The sequence below is a fragment of the Pleurodeles waltl genome, chromosome 4_2 (assembly GCF_031143425.1).
Source record: "Pleurodeles waltl isolate 20211129_DDA chromosome 4_2, aPleWal1.hap1.20221129, whole genome shotgun sequence".
In the NCBI taxonomy this organism is placed as follows: Eukaryota; Metazoa; Chordata; class Amphibia; order Caudata; family Salamandridae; genus Pleurodeles; species Pleurodeles waltl.
In genome coordinates this window covers 415,661,797-415,687,791 of record NC_090443.1, presented here as the reverse complement: position 1 = coordinate 415,687,791, position 25,995 = coordinate 415,661,797, and the positions used below count along the sequence as shown (strand labels likewise).

The 25,995-nt window shown below is 40.5% G+C and overlaps 1 protein-coding gene across 6 annotated transcripts in view; it reads right to left on the bottom strand.

Moving 5' to 3' along the window:
* The window catches only part of C4_2H1orf21 (chromosome 4_2 C1orf21 homolog), a 316,947-nt gene that overhangs the window by 186,555 nt on the left and 104,397 nt on the right, over positions 1-25,995 (bottom strand). The window lies entirely within an intron of this gene.

Below are 25,995 nucleotides of genomic sequence, written 5' to 3'. Positions count from 1 at the left end.
AAGCAGAAGTTGAAGCAAACACATGGAAGATGCTGGCAGATTCTTAAAGGAGAGGTTGTCCAAAGTTAGAAACAGGTTGAAAAGAGAAGAGTTCTGAAATGCCCTTCTTCACAGAAGACGCGGCTCTGGACGGGTGGGGTGTGAGGGGTAGAGTTTAATACACGTTCTCCTCATTGGCTTAAACATTGCCTTTTACAACGTGACAAACAGGCTACTAAACTCACACTGCAGTATAAAATGTTTGGATGTAAAGCGAGGGAGAAGATGATGAGGTAATGCTTATTACTACTGTTTTTAAATGTTATTAGAGTCACAGGCTGACGATAGAGAAATGACTCAAGCAGGTGAGCGAATGAACAACATAATGCTTTAGAAACACAAACAAATCATGAGCACAGTACAAGAGGGGCAGATAAGTTATAAGAGGGATAGACAGTAGAAAGGGGAGAGACATTATATTAAAGTATGTCGAGAGTAAAGTCACAGAAAAGAAAAAAGACAGTCAAATATCTCAGAATATAAACAGAGTAGGAAATAAAAGAGGAGGCGAGGCAGTCCAATATCTCAATGCACAGCACAATAGGGAAAAAGGAGACTGCAGTGAGGCATTAAAATAGCGTAGTGGTATACACACCGAAGAAAGAAAAGACATGCAAGAATACCATTCAAGTATTTTGGAGTATAAACACAGTTGAAGAAGAAATGGGGAGATGTGAGAGAGTTAATATGTTAAGTCGATAAGTAAAGTACAAAAATGAGAGATGAGAGGATAGAGAGGCAAACAGTAATAAAGGGGAAAACGGAAATTAGGTCAGATACATTAAAAGGTCAAAGAGTTACAAACGCAGTAGAAAACAGAGAAGAGACAGGAACAGGAAATTAAAATATTCCAACAAAAAAGTTAAAGAGAAGGAAAAGGCAGTAGACAGGCCTATCACTGGCTAAAAACACCACAGAAGAGTAATATGGGAGGTGACCATCTAGTATCTTAAGGCCATAAACACAAAGACGGGGGAACGAGGAGACTGGCGAGAGACATTCAAATGTCACGAGGAATAACCACTGAAGGAGGAAACAAAAGATAAGAGATAATCATCACATATAAAAGAAGTGGTATTAAAGGGGGGGTAAAAGAGAGCAGCATCTCAAGATCTAAAATAAAAGGACAAGAATGCTGTAGAACAGATACATCAGATATTCCACAGGTACAAACATCGTAGAAAAAATGAGAAAACAATATTGGTGAGACACGTAAATGCCTCGTGTATACACACGGCAGAAAAGGAAAACTACAGCTATAAAAAAGGACAAGTACATTTCCAAAGGTCATGAGTACATTTTAAAAGGAAAGAAACACTGAAATACATCGGTGGCACACACAAACAAGCATTTGCAATGCAAAGGGTCTCGTGTTTGCTCGATTTAGAACTATCAGCGTTGTAAATTCCTAACTGGACTTTTCTTGCCACATACATTGAAAATGAAAAGTAAAACAGTTGACATAAACGAGCCAATCAAAGAACCGCGGCGGGCATGAGCGCAAAGGAGAGACACAAAAGGAAAAAGAAGTTCGCCTGCAGTCAAATGCATCTGCAAACCTGCAATTCTCCATGTATCAGAGTCAGTCCCCAAGGCAGTAACAAAACCAGCCCAAGGAGGGGCAAACGTAAAGCATTTACCAATCTCAAAGGATTTTTGAAAGGCAAGCCATTAAACGAATGATAGTGATGGGCGTGCAGTGGGCGTGGTTAAAAGCCCACATAGATTCCAAGACGTTGGAAAAGCAGCACTTGTGTGCTGCTATATGCTCGACCTAAAAACGAAAGGGGATACGAATAACAGATACAAACCCCAGAAGGATAGAACACAACAGATAAGAGAGAATGGAGGTTTGATTAAACACCAGAATAAGAAAGGGGAAGATAAAATGTATTTAAATAACAGAAGGAATATATATATATACAAACACAAGTAATTATTAAAAGCAGAATGATGGAGACATTAAAAACCTGACCGGCATAAACACAGCAGCAAAGAGGGCATGTGCGAGTCATTTAAATACCTCAGACGTGCAAGTGCACAGGAGGGAGGAGAGATAAGACAGATATTTAAATATGTCCAGGGTGGAAAGGACATGTTAGAGGCACAATTATACACCTTTACAAGCGCTGTCAGACAAAAGCCCAAGCAGCAAGAAAACCGCACAAGCTGGTGCGGACAATAGCTCTAGAGACCTACAAAAAAAATTAATTCTCATTTTAGATACCCAAACAAATCAGAAACAGCAGAAGGTGGAGTAAGATAGAGCATCACCTAATAGCCAAGATTAATTTGCCAAATCTCCAAAATCAGGCAGCAGATCAAAGGCATAATCAATTAATTAAAAAGTGGCAGTAGACTGAATTAATAAAACAAACATACTAACCCAAGTGCAAGAATGGTAAAAAAGCTGGAGAGAATCAATTATTATCCTTTATGGAGTATTTGTCAAAACGCTGTTCTGATACACAATCTCAATACCTTTCTAACATTAAATGTGCTCAACTCTGCTTGCAACCCAGTGCAGTAAGTTAATGATCCTAAATATTCAAATTGTGTGCTAATCACAGTTTAGTTTTAAGTGCTACAAAAACTGGAACTCAACAACCTGGTAGAGTCGAACCAGCGTCTGTCTCATCACTTTGAAGCCAATAAAAGGAGTGCCAAGTAACTGAGAAAATAATAAAGGCTAAAACAGAAGGAGCATCACAAGTGTGTGGATTGTGGCGTTTGGTGTAAATTTTGTCAATATAACATCAACAACCTTGTGAGAACGGTTTTTCTTAACACCCACGACACTCTTCGACCATCTCTAACACACCAGCAAGCAGTCCATAGTTCATCTAGTTTAAGTGAATCACGAGGGACCCAATTTAAGAAAGAGAAATAGTGTGTGGTCAAGTGTGGCACACTTATGATGGTAGGACTAGATGGTGAGCTATTGTTAAGTGGATTGGGCCCATGAGTCTTTTCACACTCTACTGTGCAAGATACACACACAACCACATCTTCCAGACGGATACAAATAAACTGGCTTGTGATACCCATGAACCAGCTCATTAGAAATCAACAGACACTTCCATGAAGATGCAGTGGTTTGAACCCCATGTGGTATGTTAGAGCAACTCAAGATTTGTCAAAGTACTCACGACAGCTGCATTGCAGACACCAAAGGGAGGTCACAGTAGCTGAAGGAGTATAACTTATACCACCGGGAGATCATGCCATGCACTCAGGTCTGTTCAGATACTGATGTATATTCAGAAGACAAAAAACAGTGAAGTCTTGGCTCCAATGATCCCTTCAAGGTACGGTGTTACTGGAAATTCTCCCAGTTTCCTAAGAAACCTGTACACTTCACTCAAGGATGAGAACTTTCAAAACATTTGAGCGTTGCTTGGTTTCCTAATGCAAAAGAGCCCTAACGTGGGAAAAAACAGCAAACATGTTGCTTATGGGATCTGGATTTATTTATATGTGAAACAGCACCAAACAAAGCCACAGGTGTTCTTCTGCAGTATGCCCAAAAATATGAATAAGACTGCTTTCAGTAGAAGGAGGTCGCAAGACAGTGTAGTAAGGTATTAGCCAACAGGAGGTTCTTGGGTACACAAAAGAACAAGCTTTTGCAAAGCCAACAGTTATTGCTTTCATTTAGAGTCCTGAATAAAATACTTAGCACTGCAGCGAAAAACAGCAAAACAAACACTTGTTTTCTGTATAAAATGTATCTATGGTTTAAGGAACTTCATGTTGAAATTCAGTGTGTACCTCTGAGATGTGAAACACTCCATCATGCACTACAATTCAAGCACTTTTCATAAGAGATGGAATGATACAGCAAGCAGCCAATTGCATAAGGTGAGAGAAAAATTTTAAGGAAAGACAGGAGGCTGGCATTATGAATTTTTTGTTTAATCCCTCCAAGCATTTTTATAGTGTCTTGTTGCAATGGGGCGCAGGTGCTGTATCGCGCGCTAACAAAATGTCATTTGCTGGTGTGGCAAGACCGAGGGAAGGTGCATTTTTCAATGTTTTTGGCCAAATATTAATATTATTAACTTTGGTGATCAAAATTAAGTAAAGGTCTTTTAAGCAGGTTACTTTTAAAGAGCCATTAACAAATTAGGATTTGAATAGATTTAGGGAGTCAATTATTTTATTGTAAAAAAAAAAAAGTGGAGGAAATAACTAGGGTTTCTGTAGATGACTACGAGAAATAGTAAAATAAATTAGAAAAGATTGAAAGAGTACAGCTAATAGACTGTAACATCTCTTAGTAGAGAGAAGGGCTATGATGAAGGTGAGTTTTTGTCATTGACAGAAGATGATGATAGTTCATAGAGGGGTACAGTGGTTAAGTACATTTAAAAGAGGAATCACTTTTCTGATCAGGAGGTGTTAGAACCAAAAGAGTTTGGAGTCCTAGGCAACTCGCAAGAGATGGGTGTTCAAAATGACATAAGGGGAAAGCAAGAGTTCCCTTCATTTAGTTGTACCTTTGAAGAAGACAAGAATAAAGATATGGATGAGTATATACTTGACCATGTTAATGATGATTGTGCAGGAAATTAATTTGGGGATATTGGAGAAGTTAAAACAGATACAGATAACATAGCTAAAGACTTTAGGTGACAAGTTATTTGATCCAAAGGATGTGAAACTCCCAAGACGTTCAGGCTGGTGGCCTTTGGGCCATGCCGCAGACTATATAAAACAACTGATTAGAAAGCCTTTGGGAAGAGAGGAAAGAAATGTTATGAGAGCGGGGTGCTCTCAGCCAATTACTAGTGACAGAGACCATGACATCCAATCTAGAGCCTGAATTCATAACTTACCTTTTTAAGTTAGGCAGACATCAAAGGAAAGGTTTAAAACGTTCATTAAAACAATGAAGCTGTTTTAGGCCCTTTAGAAAGAATATTTGATCTGGTGAAGGGGTCTTATGTCAAAGGAAGTGACATTGATATTAATCGGTTTAGCAGCTGGAGCTAAAGAGCAATCTGCTTTGCAGACAATGTGAATGTGAGCCTTATAGCAGGGAGAAGGAAAGCAATATTGAAGCACATAAGTCCTAAATTGGGTTAGGTGCCCAAAAAGGAATCAAGCGAAGAGGCTAAAGGACTGATGTTTGGGGAAGGTATTGTTAAGTCAGTTGGTAAATATGTTTCTTCTTTTATAGCCCTAGACAAAGCACATAATTTGAGGCAGAAGTTATTTGGAGGAAACAATTTATATGGTAGAGCCGAAGGAGAGAGCACACCTTTTCAGCCATGGATACCTTAAACCCCAGTATGGTCAAGGAGGAGGAACATACAGGGGAAATCAAGGAATTACAGGTTTCTTTCCTCAGAAAAGAAGAAGATATCGATCCTCAAGAAGAAGAGGGCAGAATTCTTCTTGACAAGTTGAATATGGGGATTATTTCTGCTTCTACCCTTGGAGTGGTGAGAGGCAGACAAATGTTTTTCAGAAGGAATGGAAGAGAATACTGCAAGAACCATAGGTTATTGCAACAGTAAAAGGATATGTTAAAGAGTTTAAGAAAACCGTTTCAGGAAAGAGCAAGAAAAACCGAGTTTCAAGTAGGAACAAAAAGAAACTTAAAAACGAAAAAGAGCAAATGTTGGACAAAATGAGTAATTTTTCCTTTAGGAAAAAAAAAAAAAAATAAGGGTTGGAAGCCAATAATAAATGTAACTTAAATTTAAGGCCTCTAGACTGTTGTGTTGTATACCGTCATTTCAAAATAGAGGCAGTACAAATGTTACGAGATGTTGCATTAGTCAGACTGAATGATGAAGCTGGATTTGAAAGATGCTTTTACAATTACAATAGATGTAGAGTGTCAGGGTTATCTTCAGTTCAGATGAGACGAGCAACTATATTAGTTACAATGCCTGCCATTTGGACTTTCTTCGTCCCTTGGTGAGTTACCAAGATTTAAGTCGGTTGTGGGGTTCCTAATAGAACAAGGTGTAAGAATGATAGTTAACGTAGAAAACATTATTTTTATGATTCAAAAGCAGGAAATATTGCAAGAGCATTTAGGTCTGGTGAAGAGTCGTTTAGAAAGATTGGATTTCATTGTGAAGTAGAAGTCTGTTTTCAGAATTCACAGACTATAGAGTTTTTGGGCTTCACAGCAGATATGGTAAAAACTGAACTTCAGGTACTGGAGACAAGACAAAATGATGAAGTAAATCATATGCTGGACAAATAAGAAGTGACATTGAGAAAGTTGGCTTGTGTGTTTTGGCATTTTGCTCGTCAATTCAGGTGATTTTTCAGAGTCATTACAATACAGGGCTTTACAGTGTTTAAAAAATTCATGTCTTTTGAAGGCACTTTGGTATGGTGACAAGGTAAAGATTTCAGAGGAACCGAAGAAGGAGTTGACTTAGTGGTTAGACAACCAAGAGGCTATGAATACTCAAGCAATTTTTGGTTCAGTTCTGGATTTTGTGCTGAAATCGGATGCAAGCTGCTTAGGTTGAGGTGAAATGCGTTTGTATCAGGAAACTGGAGGAAGATGGAATTTGGAGGCTAAAAGGAACAAATATATTTCTTAGAGATGACAGCAGGTCTTTTTGTACTTCAGTTTCAAGAAGTAGGTTCAAGGATGTTCGTTTTTATTGAGAACGGACAGTATAATGGCAGTGATGTATACATAGGTTGGGAGGAAGCAGTTCAAGAACATTAACTGAAATTGCAAAGACTATGTGAATTTTGTCTAGAACACAAGACAATTTTGACAGCACTATATTTACCAGGGAATGAGAATGTGATAGCAAGACTGGAATTCTAATCATTATTAGAACATTGGAATGCTGGAGCCTTCGGCTCGGGCATTTAACGTGGGGAACGGGCCTTTAATAGCCGGTAGAGCCCGCTACGGTGGGTTCTAAGGCTATAATAGACTACAGAGACTGAATGTTGAGAAGGGCTTGTTTCAGAAAAACAGATCGATGTTTGGGACCAATGGAGGCAGATTTGTTTGCTTCCCACTTGACTTTTCAAACGAAGTAAATATTTCAGTGGGCAGAGGCATTAACAGTATAAGCATTCAGTCAGGACTGGAAATAAAACAGAGGTTATGCCTTCCCTTCTTTTCCAGAAGGTGTTAGCACGTGATGTGACAGAGATGACAAATACTTTCAGCGACTCCTTTTTGGACAACTCATATATGGTTCCCATCAGTCATGGAAATGGCTCCGGAAATTCCTTTTCAGCTTCAGCCTTGCAGAAAACTGTTAGTATGTATAGAGTGTATAGAGTGCCAGGTGTACTCCGACTTCTAGTTTGCAGAACTTTATGGAGAGGCTTCAGAACAAGTCATGAGCACCAGGAATGAAGAAGAGATACAGGAATGCAAGGCACTGGATCAGAGTAGTAGGTTTTATCAACCAAACTGAGTGTTTTGAAAATCTGAAAAATAACTACAACTATGTCAGAGTCATTTTTACCTGGAATTTGGGGAGTTTTCAAAACTTCGTCTGATGAGAAGCATTACAGAATATGAATTAAGAGACCTGGAAAATAGACGTGCAAGTGTAGATCAATTGTTGATTTCTTTTGTTAAGCGTTATGGAACATTATATGCAGCAACTACTGTGAGATGAGTTAAGTCATTAATGAATAAAGTAGGAGTGGATATCAATAATTAAGACATTCTATGAGAGGGGCAATGGCCTTGAAGGTTTTTTTGTGCTGGGGTAAATTAGAAGGCATAATGAAGGTAGCAGATTGGTCAAATGCAGAGGCTTTCAAAGTTTACTTAAACCAACTTTACCTGTAACAGGCCTTGCATGGAAAGGCTTTGAACATGCATAATGCTAGCTAGCCTCCTGTCTTGCCATAAACTGTTGATTCTCAGGGATATAGTGTAATGAGATTGTAATTTTATTAAAGACAAAGCCTAGCATTATCCTTAGCATTACCCAAAGAAAAAAAAAAACTACAAGTGTATTGGTATTGTGTTTGCGATTGGGTGAGGGATTGTGTTCGCGATTGGGTGACCCCTATGATTTAAAGTGTTATAAGAAGTTGTTTTTTCAAGTTTTGAATTTGTGCTGCTGTTTGTACAGTTGGAATATTCCACAGCTGGAAGATACATAGAGTGATATGGATGAGGAAAAGAGCAGCGCCAAAAGAAGACTTTTGGAGAGAGCTTTTATGGACTGAGTGTTCTATTTTACTTTGTGTTCATACAGTATTCTACATATTGAATATTGAAAGTTGCTGCCTGGAGATAGTGAATAAAACTTAATAGCCTCCTGTAGAGAATTGTGATTTTATTATACACTACCGCTTTGAGAATCTGCATTCTCCTGTGGGACAGAGCCATAGCCCAGTCTTTGTACATGTTCAAGAATCGGTAGCAACAGGACTAGCAGGAAGCTTTGCTATCAAGTCAGAACTAAAACGTGTGCTTGTTCAAAATAAGCTAGCGCTCTTAGAGCGCAAGAGGTAAAGAAAACAGCCTTGAATGCTAAAAGCAAGTATCCACTTCCTGTTTTACCTGGGTGTGAAATAGAGGGCTTTCAACGGTCACCACATTACAATTGCACAAGTAATTTAGCCTTTAATGGCAGGAGACTTGAAATACGCGTTTTAATCATAGGACCACAGCTGCAGCACTAAATCTTGAAAACAGAAATTTATATACGATGGGATCAACTGGGAGTTGTGTAGACACAAAACACTCTTCAACATCAAGAAAAATAACATTTAAGGTTTATGAAGGTCTTAAAGGAGTATTACCAACAAACTAATTAGAATATGATCTTTTCAGAAATAATCATAGAACGATGCTGGTTGAACATCCCTTATAACACCGTGAACTGCACAATTTTGCCAGTATTTTGTGAGTTATATCTAACATAACAACTGTATTGAATTAACAGACTTGATTTTCAAATCCAAGATGAGGTACTCCTGATTTTTTGGGATTGTTCTTTCTAGCGGACTACTTAACTGCAGTAGATTAAACAAGGAAGAGTATCTCTGCCTACAGTCGACAGTGCATACCTCCATTTGCCAGACTACGTGGAGACTGATAGCTGGCAGCCGCTAACCAACTCCAGGGAGTACAGATCTTTGTATAAACAACAAAATGCCCAGTAATGCCATGTGTTATAGTTTCTGCTTCCCTTAGACAGAGTAACCTTTCTAAGAAAATTATTCACATGTTGAAAAACGGAACATATGAAGGATATGGGGACACCTAATTCACTTCTGTGAAGGACAGTCTTGCGACATGCCTTAGTTTGAGATTTGTCCTCAACGGAAACGGGAGGACACCAGGTGGGATCAATGTACACCTTTCATCCATGTCCCGAACTTCTCATCATTGGTGAATTTGTTTTGACAAAGGACAGGCCCAAAGTAGTATAAGCGAAGGGCAAAAGGTATACCCTCTACTTGCACCTTATGGTGTGGAGTGTGTCTGTAAAGGCGTGAACCATGCTGAGCATTCTTGTTCACTCTCAGTCTCCTAATTTCTTCATCTGATCAATTCTGGAATGAATCAGTGAACTAGACTCAATCACAGATAAAGTCAACTTACACCACAGCTGATAAAGGACCTTCTCCAAGGAGGATTTAATGGTGTACACATTCACCTTGACAAAGTAAGTTTTCTTGTTTGGTGGACTGAGTCAGCAGACTTACATTATCGCTAAGCGTGATAAACAACAGCATTGATTTTCTATCGGCAGTGTGGGACTACAGGGTTTGTCCAGCTTTAAGACTCCATGTGGCCTAAATTAAGCAACTACACAAGCAGGTTGGAAGACAGGAATGTTTTCTGAAGCAAGCATGTTTCCACAGCAGGATTAATAACTTGTCATTGATCACAATGATATAGGCATAATTTTTGGACTGTCAATTTCAAGTGCATGTGAGTGTCTACTATATATATTTTTTAAACATCCGTGTGCAGGGTTTACAGTATGTTACAAAGCATGGGAATGTTTACCTTGCTTATGAGCAGTGTGATTCAACACACAACATATCGTATAATTGTTTTCTCATTCATTCCACAGATCCCTTTCTGTGAGGAAGTGACTCATATGTGTTTGTATGAACTTCATAATTTTTTAGGTGATTAGTGCATGCAAGAAACTTGCATTTCACAAAATGTTCAGCAATATTATTTATACACAATAGCTTTAGTGTTAATAGGCTTTAGGGTGACTTGTCCTGATGAAAACATTTGACCCTGCTTGGGGACCAGAATAGGGCTGAAACATGTAGCCCTTACTAGATAATGGGGTTCTATTAATTACTCCACAAGCATCTTCTGTCTTGTTTTTAATCTTGCCACAAAGTGCCATTATACTCTTTTAGGTATTCTTGGAGGCAATTTTACTTCACTAGTCTACCTTACCCTTCCCATCGCAAAAGAGCTCCTTTGTGATTCAAGGTTGAGCCCAGCCAGTTACAGCCAGGATCTAGGTGAGCACTCGATGATGAAGCATGCCACTGGGATTTCCAATGGGTGAAAGTCCTTTTTAAGAAAAGGACAAACTCCTAGGGTATCGCATGAATGACACACAATCATACTGACCAGAGTGAGTACTCTATTTTGTGGTATATTAAATATTCAAACCACACAAAACAATGACACAGTATACAGCAGTATCAGAAGTTATCAGTTGAATTGTAGTGCCTCATGGCATGCATCGAGACAGAAAACCGTAGTTTGAAAGCTCTATGCTACAGTTCAATGGTACTTCACAGATATGATAGTTCCTGTGAAATATTAATTTCATTCAATAGGGGGCCTAATCTGATTTTTTTCTTCCCGCCAGCGAATTAGTTTCAAAGCGTAACAGCACATTAATATAATGACAGCCCCAAAACAGACTGCTGGGCTCAGTCATTGCCCTTTGTCTAGCTTTTCACGAAGAGGATATTAATTAAACAAAGTATAAACATTTTACTTGAAATCAGGACCCAGTGTTAAGATTCACACTGCAGGTGCAGCTTGAATTCATTAGAAGCACATCCACGGATTGTTGTTTAATAAGCAAAAGTGTTTTTATAAAGCCTTCCTTTTCAACCTATCCAACCAATATCGTCAAGTATTTCACGTGTTGTTTCCAATAAACATTTCCCTTTCTTAAAAAGCGACATCCTTCTTGTTAATTTACCAACATATATATTTAACATAAAAAGTACATAACAGGTGATGTGTAATATAAATACGGATCTACATTGCCATCTTGGGATTCTGGTGGCTTCCCTGATGAAGCCCTAATGTATATATAGGACCACATTAGATGCTTACTATCTATCTTATATTTATATAAATAAATATATATACACAAAGACATCCAAAATACTATATGTATATACAATGGCTCTTCGGAGCCTGTACTTCAGTTTTCCATCTGACTTCTGCAGGTGCTCCCCGCTGCTGATTGATTTACATTTTTAATATATTTGTTTCAGCTAATAAGCCTTACAGAAGTTAATAACTACAATGCTATAAGAGCAATACTGCAGTTCAATAATAATTTAAAACGTTCATAGATCGTTCAGAGTATTAAAAAAAAAAAAAAAAAAAAAACACTATCATATCTCGTTAATTTCCGGACGGACAAAATAGACGCACAATACAGTATTGCTTTTAAATGGACCTCTGCCTCCATGCTGGTCACGCCCAGTTTTAATTTTAGAGCTTCCGTGCGGGTAACCGGTTCTACATCCAGCATCCTTTGTTGAAAGAGATTTTCTCTTTCTTTTTTAAAATGCACCTAAGGTACTCGTCGGTAGCTGCACAGTTCTGCTCCTTGAAGATACTGTTTTCATATTCTAGGCTCCCAGATTTTATTGACTTGTGGCCGAATAATTCTTTTGCAATGCAGGACGGCTCCTGAGTTCTGACTCATTTCTACTGCCTTTTTCTCCAACTGCTTCAACCATTATTATTATAATTTATAATCGAGCTGAATACCTAGTCTAGGGCATTGGCACGCTCAAAGGCTTTTCCCTCTGGCCTGGAATGTTCACTTTCAGCTGGTATTTCGGGTTCAGAAACAGAAATGTAGTTTTGTCTTCGCTCACGTTAAGTTTTTTTTTTATGCCGCAAAACAGCTAGAAGCCCTTAGGTAGGTGGTGCATTGCTAGCTTAGTTTGTGCCAGCAAAACAGCGTTGTTAGTCAGTAGAAGGAGGAAGACTCTTACCTCCAATCCCTAGTACATCTAGATAAAGGTCCAAGGAACCTTACCACATCTTTTGTTTACAATTAAATTGGGGACTGGCGCTAGTATGTAACCTTAAGGGCCTCAGAGTGGTAGTGGGAAGTCTGGTGTAAATTTCCCTTTGGGCCATATCGAACTTTAGCAGTAGTCTCATGATGGAGATGCAGAGTTAACAGAAGGTTATTCGGAATCCTGTGATCTCTCGAGTAGAGCACAGAACACTCCTGTTGACCGAGTCAGATGCCATTTTCAGGACTAAAAATACCAGATAGAGTGTAGATAGATATCCTCAGTTTTATGAACTCCTTTTCTGAAAACAGCTTGAAAATTTGAGAGAAGCAGATTACTTTCAATCCAGTCTTGGACATGATTTGTAATGAGTTTTCCATGAATCTTCCCCGCTCCGTTCGATAACGAAATCGGACAACAGTTCTCAGGAGCTGCACCCAAATCTTTTTTGCAAATGAGAATTTTAATTGCTGTTCTCCACGATGTAAGGACCTTCCCTAGTTTTAACACTGCATTAAATGCAGCATTTAAGCACGAGGCCTAGAATAGAATATTCAGTTGGAAAACATCTGTCAAGACCTGCGGTTTTGTGGGCTTTTGGGCTACAGATTTCCTCAATATCTTCCTTTAGAGTAAATTCAAGATCCATAACTGTACTTAATGCAAATTTGGTTTGGAGTACTTTGTCATTTTCTGATTCAAAGGGGCTTGAGTCTGAATTAAAGAGGAGAAATGTTCTGGCCATTGATCAGGGCGATTCCTATATTCACTTCTGAGGAAGGGACCTCACTGCTCCACTTAACTAGTTCCTACATTTTTATGGAGTCCTTAGATCTCAAGGCAAACTTGACTATGTACCACACTTTTTGTCACAGTAGTCTCTGTTTATGTTTTAATAGAAGCTTGTAATCTTTCCTCAGGTCACTGAGGCCCTTATTACGAATCAGGGGGTCCTGGGACCACCAGAATCGCAGTGGTGGTCAGACCGCCGCCAAAGCAGCGGTCCGGCCTCCACATTATGACCGTGGCAGAGCCACAATGGTCCAACCACCAGCACCGCCAGGTTGCCTCTGGTCAACAGCCTGGCGCTGCCGGTGGTCTTAATCTGCCAGGGCAGCACTGCCCGGGGGATTACGAGTCCCCTGTCCGCCACCATTCAAAGGCTGGCAGAGACCAGGTGCCCAATGTGGGCCCCTGCACTTGGGCATGGACAGTGCAAGGGTCCTCATGGACAGCACGTCGCGCTTTTCACTGCCTTAATCTGCCAGAGCAGCGCTGCCCTGGGGATTACAAGTCCCCTGTCCACCACCCTTCAAAGGCTGGCAGACACTAGGTGCTGGGGGTCCAATGTGGGCCCCTGCACTTGGGCATGTGCAGGGGCCCCCATGGACAGCCCCGTCGCACTTTTCACTGCCTGTATCACAGGCAGTGAAAAGCGCGATTGTGCTGTCACACTCGACGCACCGCAACATTGCCGCAGGCTAAATTATGAGCTGGTGTCAATGTTGTGGCCCGTTTCCCACTGACTAAGAAACGCTGTTTCCACCCGCTAGCCCAGCGGGAAACTCATAATAGGGCCAGCAGGCGGAAATCTGGAGTTGTGGTTTCTGGCCCAAAGAGTTTGGCCGGTGGCCTCCGCCATCCGCCAAACTCATAACGAGGGCCTGAATGTTTCTTCTCCCATCACATTTTAATGCCTTCTTCTCAAAACCGCCCCTATTTCCTGTTTCTCTCTTAAAAATATGTCGACAAGCCATTCCACCTTGTTCACAGGATTTCTGGGGATAGTATCCCTTAGTCATACTAGGAGACAAAGCCTATCAGTGCCTCAAAGGTGTGCAGGGTTTATACTGCCATCCCTGTTGTTTTTTGCCTTCGGTTAGTGATCAATTCACATTTTTCTTGAATGGTTCATCTAAACTGAGATTTTGTGTAGACAGACCAGTTGGCTTCCAGCTAATTCGGTGACGCCAAGATTTTATTTCTATATTACTAGATATCAGATGGCTCTCTCTGTTATAGTGCATGGCTTTTGAATCCTCCTGCATAAGAAGTTGTGCAATTAATAGTTTGTGGTCACTTTCAAGTCCTCCTTCCAGATGCATGTCCATGCAAGAGACCATAATTCAATGCGGGTTAAAAAACATTCTATCTGGGTTGCACAATTATTTGCTCTATAGGTTTCTCTTGCTTGTTTTTTTGATAGCGTTCATCCATGTAATATGCTAAGGCCACAAAATATCACCATTGAGGTACATCAATGACCTTCCTTAGAATGCCTACAGTTTGTCATTGAAAATGCAGATATGCCCCATGCTGTTTCCTTTTCAATGAGCTCTCTCTCCAACTCTGATATGTATGGTTTGTGATTCAAGTCACTGCAAACCCGAATTATTCTGTTTATTCTGTTGGAGTTAGGCTTTTTCACTGCCGAAAGTATTTGAATAATCGCAGATTCTAAAGCTTTCAATAACTGTCACTTCCTATTTTATTGTTTGACTACAAGTACACATTAAAAATGTCAATCAGAGCCAATTCTCAGACTAAGAAGCTATATGTTATCTGCTGTCAAATGCACTTTGGCCTTAGCAATGAATGCAACTGAGATCCATATGGGTAATCCACCTTTTGGACTGCCATTTGATAGCCTAATTGCTAGAGTGCAACATGGGGCAAAGCCATCCATAGCCAGTTCTTCCGCAGCCCACACTTCCTGAAAGCATTTCCTGAAAGATTTTACAAATTCAATCCTGTCCCCTATTTTATAGTGTAACCCAGCAACATTTTAGCTTCCTAAAGTGCCTGTTAAAATTAAATACAGTGAAGGGGCTAATTCATGTTGCTGAGTGTTCTTTGACGTCGATAGGGCTGTCAGGTTAATCAGGTAACTTCTAGTTGCATAAATAAAAGCAAAAGCATTTATAACTCTAAAGGACAATACCCTATTACACCTGTCATGCTTTATATTCTGTTTATCTAGTGGCTCCAGGATCCAGGTGTCTAGTTCCTCTGTGCTTGTTGAGATTTTTATGTTACAATCAGCGAGTATATCTTCGCAGACCAGAATATCTTTTACAAAGATAGGGCTAAAACATAATCTCTCTGCATGCTCACTTTGTTTAATTAGTCTATTTTCCAGAGATTTCACCAATAAAATAGGTTCTGAACATACATGTTTCAGATTTGGCAATGTTTGATTATTTTAAAAATGTTGTCCCTATTCAGGATGTCATGGCTTCCACTGGAGTACAAGAGTGAGAAAATAATTCTGTTGATACTATTATTCACACATGTACTTACAATACACAGCTGAGACACTGCTCTACAGGGTTTACCATTTGATCTTTTCCCAGCAAACTTCTTCGAAAAGCACGTTTAGATCGCTGTTTGATGCTAAGGAGGAAAGAGTGTCAGCACATGTCCCTCACTCAGTCTGGTCCAAATGATCACCTGCGAGTCCTTCACAAACAGTGCAAGGGATAGCTTCAGTTTTTGCTAGTTTTGAAATACCATAGCCTACGTTTGGCCATAGAAGGGAAGTTATCGGAGGTACACTATTCCTAGCAGTGCAAGCAGTTTTAAAATCATTTTTTGGAGAGAAGGTCCCTTTAATCTATCCTTGTTGGATCCTGCTTTTGGCAGCCCGTATATTGAAGCTTTATGTGGGTGATGGTGGCATTTGCTTCCACTTGTTCGTGTTCTGCAATCTTGACTTGACTTCTAGCCAAGGGTTCGATCTCTAATTGTCATACATTCTTACCCTGTCTTGTGAACCAGTTAGAAATCTGAATATAGGAAATTGAATCTACTCTTATCGCTCAAGAAACCTGAGTGAGGAGTCACAAGACCATTTCACTTGTTCTCCTGTCTCATCATCCAGAGGGGGTAGAGGTTCTGAATGATTTGGTTCTTCACCATCTGGCTTGCTTGACTTTGACTGTGGATACAGACAAGATTTCCTGAAGTTTCTTCTTTAACGTCTCTCTCTTGTTGGAGAGTCTTTAGTGCCCATTTCTGATGGGTCCAACTCAACCTTTGGTCTTGACATAAGTGGGTGAGCATGCAATACTAAGGATACTGCCATACACTAGCTGATCAGACAACTACTGGCTGATAATTAAAGGTTTTTTGCAGTCATGTAGTATTAGTTGTACTACATCGTCCTTCTTTGACAAAAGTGCAGAACAGTTGAATTACAGTGGTTATCATGATTGCCATTCATTGGTTTTCAATGTGTCGACCAAAACCTCCTCCATCAGTATTATTCTCGTGTCGATCTTAGCCACACTGTACACGATCTTATGCATAACCAGTGCCTGTGCCTAGGTCTTTGTTGGATGCAGTGTCAGAGCATTAACTATAGCCTCCAGTGTTCTAAACATGGTCCTCATAAGTGGGAGCCCTGGTTGGACAGTTTGAGTCTCGTTTAGCTAATGCTACTGACTGCTGCTGTTTATTTTTCCAGAGTTTGTGCTGGGATGGAATTTTGATTCCAAAGATTAATGCGGGGTACTCTTCAGGAATGCATTAGAATGAGGAGAAACATTGGGCAAAAGAAACTTGTCCATCTTTCCCATTTCAATGTCATCAATAAAAAATAAATCCTCCATCATGATTTTGTCCCTAAATTCGTCTTAAAACGATTCCTTCAGCCTACAAGGTCTAAGAAGGCTGACGGTTCAATTTCTTCTGTGCTGACTTGGCAGTGAGCTAACCGTTGGAGTAGTCAGTGTTTGATTAATATTTGGAGGAGCCTCGTGAATTGCTGCCATGACTGTGTCGGAATGCTTGGGACTTAGACCATGCCCTGGGACATTCATTCAGTCCAGTTGATATAGCTACACAGGATGTTCTTTTTTATCTGACTTATAGGTCAATTTCAATGACAATAACCTGCTGTCCTGAAAGCCTCTCCCAGTTGTGGCTGTTCCGCATCTGCCAAGACGGAATTAGATGGAGTCAGGGCCTTATATGACAAGCCCTTTCATGGGCCTTTGAAGATTCTTTCTGCCATGTACATATAGGCTGTATTTCAAAACCTAGTTATCTGACTTGTCAGATTTATTTGTGGTTGCATTTGACCTGGCTGCCCTCATAATATAATACAGAAGGTTAGATAAAGACAGTAATAGCTATTAACTGCACTCCAATTGTTACTTGTGTGCTGATGATATGGCCTGATGTGCATAAGGATGATTGAGATGATTCGTGTCCCAAAATATATATTGGGGACTCAAAGTATGCAGTTACAATAGGGCCTACAGGCAGAAGGTCCCTCTCCCCCAAAGATGTCCATGGTTCCAGTCTGTCTCCGTGCTTCTTTGGGTTATCCTCATTTTTTTCCACTTTTTTCCATGGTTCTCGTGACAAAAGGTGAGTGCGAAGGACGGTCATGCAGGCGAAGCACTCTTACAGAAGGGGGTTTGAAGGAGTACAAAAACTACTGGTGGTCTGGATAGTTTTTGGATCCCGTTCAGTTTCGCTCTAAGAGGGCAGATTTGCAACATGTTAATGGCCTCCTCCTTGTAGCCAAGGTTAGCACTGGGAAAGGCCTGGCTAGGGCCGCAAGTCGCACCGGGGCCACAAGTTGCACTGGGGCCACCTTCACGCTGAAAACCACCCTACTGGGTAACTACGACACACAACCTACTCCCTGCTGCACCACATCGCAACTTATCTGTAGCTTTCGCTACCAGAAAAGTCTTTTGGGTAGCACCTAGATCCCATACAGGAGACAAGCAACTCCAGGAAGGAGAACCAACGTGGCACAAACACACGTGGCCTTTTCCACAGTCAGCAGACAACAATCACAGGGGAAGGAGCAACTGGGAAAAATGATTGTCAGAAGCACACACTTTGCACTGAGAAGTGCATGAACCAGTTGTAAGATTCTGTGTCGCTGTGTCCATCAAGGCCAGTATTGGCTCTAGAACTGCACACCAGCTCAGCTGCTTCATCCAGAGGAAGAAGTGCCCAACTCTAAAAAAGACTACCTGCTCGGGGACTTGCACTGACATGAAGTCCAGCAGTCAGAATTCCTGAGACATCATGCTAAGACAGCAAGAGCCCACCTAAAATCACATGATCATCTGCCAAGTAAGCAACACCACCAACAACCAGAAAAGAGGAATGAACAGGAGATCGGAGTGAACAATGTCTGCTTAGTGAGCCAGCTCTCCTAATCTGCCTCTCTGCATAATGGCATAACTTTTTCCTCTGTTTTAAGTGCCGGTGCAAGACACAACATTCCCTCCAGGACCACTCACCTAAATAACTGTTCTGGAGGTAAATTCCACAGATGTGATGGCTCCCAGTACCCCCACAATCCTACAGAAAGATTGGATCATTTTCAATAAATGCCATTAACCGGCTTGTACATTGCAACAGAGACTTTTAGGCTACTATTTAATAGGCTACTTTCTTATGTTGAAATCACTTTTGTCCCAAATCCATGTGGCCCCTTCGCAACAATATAGGAAGTATGTCCAGGAATTTCTTTGGGCAACTGGTTTACTGATGGATCAGTCTGCCCTTACTGCCCTGGCTGCTAAACTTCTTAGCTACAATTTAGCTGAAAACACAAAGACTCTGTTGCTTTTTGGAGTCACACATAATAAGATATCTGATCTCCATGTCACAAGTGGCCAGGTCACAAGAGTCTAACTTGAAGCAGACCTCGGAGCGCTACCCTGTTGGGAGTCTGCTTCACATTAGATACTATTTTGGTAAACACAAGACAATTTCTATGCCTTTGGGGCACGTCTTAAACAAGAAAACAGCTGTTTATCTGCAAACATACATGTTGTAGGCTGAGGTTATTCTAGTTTCATGTGAATTGCTTACGACCACCAGCTAATGATTGGTCTCAGAATACCAACTTATTTTGTGAAATCTCTAAATTGTTAGTGTCAACTAAAGACATGGCTGGAGTGACTCAACAGAATAAGACCCGACCCCAGAATGCCTCACACTTCAGAAGCAATCTTCACGTTACATTTTTCCTGATGTACTAAGTGTGAAGAAATGGGTGTAGTATAAAGAACACATTGTACTTGTGGTCTTGACTACCATCTACTAAAGTGGTGGAAGGATAGCATGCACCGCTAGAAAAGCTGCAAGTAATGGGTTTCTTTTGCTGTGCGAATCTATTCTAGATTAGCTGCAAAGTATTACTGACCGTCAACGGAGGTGGTAGGCATATGGCACAGTAGCAAACAATTGCTAATACTGTCTTTCCTGTTGCTGCTTCTTTCCCAATCTTGTTCACACAGTATTTGAAGTTCATTCACCCCAATAGCCATCTCACGACCGATATATTCAACTAAGGCATGATACTGAGGACAGTAACCATTGTGTTGGTCTTTCTTTTAGAATGTGATGTAAGCGTCAGGTGCAGTTTTGTCAGCTACTTAACAAAACTGAATGTGGCACACACTATAATGTGCAATGCTTGCTTTTGGATATCATTGCTCTTGAGTTATTAGGAGAGGAAAACGAAGAGGTGATCCACCCTTCTGAAAATCATCATCCTATCAAAGTAATATATCAGGGGCTTCCTGGCATGTAGAGTGAGTAGACAACACTATAGTGTGGTCTGTGTTTGTGAAAGAAAACGGCCAAACGATAGTTTGGTTCACATGAAAAGTACACAAAATCCTTTAAACTTAGGATGGGTTCTCAACAGCAAGCGATCTGATGTATGAGATGAAGAGGCTCTCTAATTAATTCACTAGCCTAAGGAATTATCATCAATAGCCTAGGGCTTGTGCATTGGTTCAAACTGAGCTGACATCATCCACCCGGCAGTGTATTTATATCCTATGCAAGCGACAGAGACCTATAAAAAGTGTGGGTTGCTGGGGCTTTAAAAAAGAAAAGGAATTCTTACTTTTTAAAGTATGTGGTGTCAGTGCAGCTAATGCAACTTAACTGGGTATCCATTAAATCTAACCAAAACAATAAGACTTGAATTACAACTGCCTTCATGATTAAGGGCACAAACTCTTTCCTGAATAACATCAAGCAGTCAGAGATGGAGCTGTCTGGTAAATGGAAGTTATTTTTCACAATACCAGAAATTTCATCTGTGTTACCGAGCTCTCATCGACTTGACCGTCTGTTCTATGTTTATGCATTTGCAGGTTTTAACAGCTTCACTAAGGATGTTCTTGCCAATAAATGAATATTAACAATTAGAACTTCTTAGCATCTAGCTCCAACACACAACTGCAGTTGCGATTTACTAGTGCTTTCAAGGCAATTACTATAAAATATCTCAAATATATCCCCATATTAGTGGGCAGCTCTACTGAGAAGCGTTGTGGTCTGGCAAAAGGCCTTCTGATCTGCCCCAGTCTAATTCTTCCCTACCACGTCCGTCTTTTTTAGGATCCGTAGACTATGCCCTTGTGGTAGCACCAGGGATGAGGAATCTCCTCTTAGATAATGCAAAATCAGAGTCGGGCTCAGCATGAACCCTGAGCGAAATGGGATCTTGTGTACATTTCCCTTTTTGGACTCCCTTGACATTGCAGTGGCAATTGTCACAGAACTGCCTTCGCCACCGCCAGCACTATGGGTAATGTTCCTACAGTTGATTTCTGATTTGCAGATGGCACACGTGTCTAAAACAAGACATAAAAGTTTTCCGGTGGAACAGATGCATTTAGAGACCCCTTTAGAACAGATGTATTCACTGATGTTTTTTTTTTTAGTGAGCTGAAGGCTTCAGGTCTTTGTTCTTTTGGTATGACCAAAATGTCCCTGGCAAGATATTCTGAATGCTGACCTCTTTAGTTCTTGAAATTGAAGTTTTGAGGTCTGTTGACACTGCTTCCTCAACATTTGATCCTTCCACTTCGGATCAGAGAACAGATTATATTGTACAATTTTAAAACTGATTTTCTACAATTTAGGGCTGATGCCAATACCACTGCATGGAACGCCCAGCATTTCTCTCAATATTTTGTACACCTTCTGTATGACTTGGCCCCAAACTCAACACAGTCTCCTCTTGGTCCCATGAAAACATAAATTACACATATTGTGAAAGTTTATCCTGACGCTTTGGACAAAACAAAGTGTGTTTTGTCCATGTCTGACATTCAAAAGACACTGAGCAGTGACTTCTTTGAAAAAATTAGCCACTGACATTACATATCAGTTCTAAAAAAAAAAAAAAAGGTATAAATCCTAAAACTGCTTAAGTCCACAAAGAAGTCTGCTATTTCGTGGTCACTAACGTCACTCGCGCTTCTGAACCAGAAGAAGCAACCTGAAGGTGGCTTCTAGGATCCAGGGTACTGTGGATTGATGTCACAATGAGTCATTCAGGCTAGGCCCACGGTTGACACCAAGAATTAAAATACCTCATCCAATAAGAGGTCATTAGATGCTCAACCACTAGATGGTGGGTTAATGGTTTTAACAATAAACATTTCAATTTATACTCTAGTACAGTGGTTCTTAACATTTTGAATTCTGTGGGTATTCACGGAGTCTTTGGAATCCGGGGACCCCCACTAAGTGATTATTAGAATCCGGGGGCCCCAGACCTAAGTAATTTTATATTTAAGTTTCTAAGCAGTCATGAACTCCCTCAGGAGTTCATGACTGCTTAGAAACTTAAATATAATTAACAGATTAGTAAAGTGACCATAAATAAAGAAGTAAAATTTGAAATTGCAAATTTTAAAATGTCAAATTATTAAAATTGCTTAAGTTGGGGGTCCCTGGATTCTAATAATGACTCAGTGGGGGTCCCCGGATTCCAAAGACTTCCGTGAATACCCACAGAAGTCAAAAGGTTAAGAATCACTGGACTAGAGTATAAATTGAAATGTTTATTGTCAGTTAAAAACAAACAATATAAACCTTACATCTAAAACACTTACGGGCGAGTTAATACAAGTTAAATTTGAGTTTGCATGCTAATGGTTGATATTTCCCATTTGGATTGTACTAGCTTTTTAAATGAATTCAGATCGGTCTTATGGATATTTGATAAAACGCAATCTGTGCCACAGGGTGTAATAAACCATTTCACTGCAAATTCATGCACCTATTTTGCATACAATAAATTATGAAAAATAGAATGCAGAGAAAAGGGAATTAAGAGGAATTAACGTTCCTCATGCTCTGTTCTAGGGATTCTATATTTCACAAAGCGACCTCCGTGCATTTAAAGCAAGCTAGACTGCTTCCTTGCAATTTATTACGCCCAAATCATGGAGTGTTGGTGCGTACAACATGAAGTAGTTTCATGCTGCTACAAGTATGTTAGAAAAAAAGACCTATATGCTTCTTAACCTATAGGTTTGACTGAACACTCACCCTTACTCAGAGTTACTTGAATGAGTCACACCTAATAAAAAAAGAGTTCCTGGCCTTGAATCACAGCCTAAGTTAAGTCTTGACTGATCGACCTTGTTGGCCTCAGAAAAGTAAGACCCAAAAAGGGGACTCTCTCACGTTTATGCAGTGAAATAGTGACACCACTTCTGGAACTCCTATGGTAAGCAGTTACTCACTTTAGAAGTGTCCAGTAATGACCAGCCGCATCAAGACATGGAGAAAAGACCTAACAAACCTTAAAAGGAACATTAAATGAGACAAAAATGACCAGTGAGAACATCCCACCAGTGATTGGTCCAAAGAGATAAGTAACGTTCACCAATTGGTACTACACAGGCATCAGCGACCCAATAAGAAAACGGGGTGTGGGATATGGAGATTGGGGGTTTGGTGACTCTTCTGGCCTCAACAGAAATTGGACTGTCGCTCTTTTTTTTCCTGTTTTCTGGAATGGGCAGGAATTGAGATACAGACTGCTATTCAGGCAACAACAGCCATTCTCCTCTCCCCTGTACAGGTGTTTAGATTGATTAAAGGAGCATTCCTCACTCCATCCAACAAAGTCCACCGATTACAGGTTCCTTGTGTCTCAGACCTCTAGCACGGCCTCAAGCTCCTTCACAATTCTGTCAAACGTTCTGCATCAATACATATAGGGATATGGGATTCATATAGCCAGACACCCAGGACATTATGTTTGGGGTCAATGGCAACAAGTTCTCATATTTATTTTGTCCTTGGGACAAGTGGACCGAACCTCCTGCAGCACAAATCCTTTTTCTGCCAGTTTAAAGTACCACATTATGGATCAGGGAAGGACATTGTGTACAGTAAAGGTAACATTTGTGTCTGTATGTTAATGCTGTTTGAACGTTTAATTATGGTTCTTTAATACAAAGCCTTTATTATTAGGGGAGTAGACTAAGGAAATGCTGTAGGCATGGACTGCACTACTGATAGTTTCAGTATATAAATGTGTTCACAAGTTTAACAATATGAAATGCTTTTTAATGAGATGCAAACATTTGCAGTAGCTTGACAGCAAGATTGAAGATTCTTTGCTTTCAAAATTAAAACGTTCATTAAAAAATGCAACTAGGAAAGAAAAATGTTGCTCAACTACTGGGGAATTGTGGTACCATTTCTTTAAAGCATCATTTTGTAAAATTTGTTGGTGCATGCTAGTATTTCCAAAAAATATATCCATAATGGAAAAAAATCAGTGTAGCCAGTTTCAACAATATTATGGGAAACATGAAAATAAACAAGCATTGGCAAAGCCAGCAAATGCAACCTTGGTCGTCAGACTTTTGGTTTTGTCAATGCATGTCTTATTTTGACATGGCTTTTGTAAAACTTTGTCATGGGAACTGTTGGGCCCTTTCTATAACAAACACTAGCAAAAAGCAAAAATATTTATGGTTTCAAAAAAAAAAAAAAAAACACACATTGCCACAGTAGTTACTCACACTGAACACAACTAATTTGTATGCCAATATGCTCCTTGTGAAACAGCACAATGCTGTTACTCATAGTGAAGCCAGCAAATGAGCAGATAAGACAGAATTTTAATCAAAACAAAAGGTCTCGGTTAATGCCAGGCCTAAGTAGGCGCCCAATTCTTAAAGGAAGTCACAAAAGTGCACCAATGGTATATATTCTTGCATTAGTGCAGATTTACAGAAGTAGGCCAGGCAATGCAGATTTCTGGAAAATATTGGGAACTGGATTTTAGCTCAAGCAAATATGTATGTGTAGATTTGCTCATCCAAAAATCTGCTGAGCATGTACAAGTTCACTTTCCCTCAAATTACTTTTTCCCCTAACTGTTAGGAATAAATGTCCAAGCATTCTTAGTATTGAAAAAGATTAGAGAAGAACAGGCAAAAACCTCCAAAACATGCAAGTTTTCTCAAAAGGGCATTCCCACCCTGAAACTATTGCTTACTGCTACCTACAACCCCAGTATGTACATCTGTGGAAAGGTGGCAAAATAAGGAATGTGCTTGTATTCAACTCCTACTATAGCACGAGCCCTGACATAATCAGAGAGGCTATTATCAGAGTCCTTATATAATGCGATTGCTGCCATAATTTGTCGGCACATTACATGGCAGCAAAGGGACAAATGGATTTAGTTACAGGGCAAGGAGATTTATAAGGCAACCCGTCCCATGGACAAGTAGATATTTTAAGAAATTCCATACCCCTGTACATAGCCCAGCACAGAACTCACCTTTCCTGGAGTCTGGAACAGCACAGCAGCATCATCATCACAGGCTCCACCCCTTCCCATGTATATCCGGGCTGGTGATGCATGCCCTAGCCTTGTAGGTGTCACAGAAGGGCACACCCTTTGTAATACTGGTGCCAGCCATGCAGGTGCCAGGCCCCATCTCATTCTACACTTCCAATGCATGCCCCTACTCTGCAGCTTTTTCAGCGTCCGCCCATTGTAATCCACACCACAGCACAGCACTGCAGTTCCGCCACAGACCCCAGTAATTCTAGAACACGCCATGCCCCTTGCAGCTGTCAGTCTTCACTCTCTTCAATACATGCCCACGCCGGCAGCTCTGTCATTGTTTGGACCCTGATACACACATATCAGCAGCTCTGTCACAGGCTCTGCTTCTCACAATTCATGCCCTACCCCTTGCAACTCGGTCGGTCACTGCCTCTCTAATCCATGGACCAATCCTTGCAGCTGTCAATCTCCCTTCCCTCCAATAAATGCCCTACCTTTCAGCAGTCAGACCCCGCCCCTTCTAATACATGCCCAACCCATTGCAGCTCTGTCAGCCTCGGTCACTCTGACACTTTCATCACCCCTTACAGTTTGCCAGTCTCTGCCACCAATAATAAATTATCTAGCCCTCTGGTTGTCACAGGTTCTGCTCCTGATATACACCTCAACTTCTTTATTATTTTTGTATGCAGTAAACTCAGTTTCTGAAACGGTAGCAGAAAACGCGAAATATTCACATATTTGTTCATGCAAAAAGCTAGAAATGACAGATGGTAGTAGTCCGTAATGTTCTGCTGAATGTCTCCACAAGGGTACGTTCCATTACTTTGACAATCATTCAAATGACAACATTAAGATAACGTCATGATGATACAGTATTTACAAAGGGCGCCCTACCACAGGCTTGAAACTTCGTGGCACTATACACTGTACTCGTATAATCGATCTCTGAATGATGAAAGGCTATCTGAGGAGGCTTCGATATTCAAGTTACACATGGCTGTCAGACCAAGGCACTGAACCCACTGGGTATCTTACTGGCCTGGTAACTCCAAGCGCCCGAGGGTGGAAAAAAAGAGAAGAGAAGAGAAGAGAAGAGAAGGGAGGGGAGACGGAGCAACAGAACGGATGAAAGT